We start from the raw sequence: 1,180 nt of genomic DNA, 5'->3' as shown, positions 1-1,180 counted from the left end.
ACGTCTACATATTTTAATTTACCATGTCAAAGATGTTGAGCTGTTTACATCATAAAGTGTTTTGATTGTTTCTTTGTTTTTCTTTATTATCTGTGTCGACTGAACATCCACAACTTGGGGCCTTCTCTCTGTGTCCAACACTAAACAGACTTGTATTAATATATATTTCAAAACGAAAACCATGTTTGCTTTCAAGACAAAAAAATGTATTGTTCTATTGTTCTTATTCTTATTTAAACAAAGGTGTGCCTTGCAGGGTTGTTTGTATATAAACATGTAATAAACTTTGTTAACTTTTATTGTTTGCATGTGTTTTATTGATACCTCATAAATGTCTTTCTTTTTTTAGATTTATTTTATTATTTTGAGTTGCTTGAGACAGCTGTGGCTCAGGTGGCAGAGTGGATCATCAGCTGATGACAGGCAGTTTGATCGTGGTCTTGGCCCCTAGGATGCACAATGATTCCTAATTGCCTTTCCCTGTTTTTTCCAGTCATCTGTTTTTAGTAAAAACAGGCTCAACTAAACCTGCTAACTTCACTAACTAAACCCTAGTTAGTTAAGATGGTGGAGCCAGATTTTCCCTCAGGATAGAGACTAAAAACAGCTAAACAGAGACAAACAAGACTTAGTTTAGTTTTAAAATTCTAAATGAGTTTTTGTGACTCTATCTAGTGGAAAAAGTATTGATGTTTCTGATGAAAATGTCTATCTAATAGCTCTTAAACAGTCCTTTTAAGTCAGTCCTAATGCACTTTTCATACCCAGCTGCAGGTTTTAATGTCATATCTCATGGTCTTTAACAAGCTGCTCCACTCAACAGCAGATCTAGCCTACACGCTGTCTTTATTTAACAGTCCCAGTTGGTGGTCTGACAGTTTTATTAAGTCCAGACAGATCTGAAGAATGGGCAGAGCAAAGATGATGACGATGAGATGCTTAAGTCAGCGGGGTGTGTGATGGAGACAGTTAGGCCTGCTGCTAGCCATTGTAAAAGGAGTACGCAAACAGTCCCCTCTTATATGCTTTTACTGCCATGGGGTAGTGTTATCAGCGAGGCGCAGATGCTGCTTGTTACTGTGTAAAGTGTGTGTGTGTGTGTGTGTGTGCATATGCTTTTTAAACACACGGTTATCTGCATGTGTGTGTGACAACAACAAATGGAAGCTGCGGAGTCTGG

The sequence above is a fragment of the Larimichthys crocea genome, chromosome VI, assembly GCF_000972845.2.
Source record: "Larimichthys crocea isolate SSNF chromosome VI, L_crocea_2.0, whole genome shotgun sequence".
Classification (NCBI taxonomy): domain Eukaryota; kingdom Metazoa; phylum Chordata; class Actinopteri; family Sciaenidae; genus Larimichthys; species Larimichthys crocea.
The sequence above is the reverse complement of the archived record's forward strand: the minus strand, read 5'-3'. Positions refer to the sequence as shown.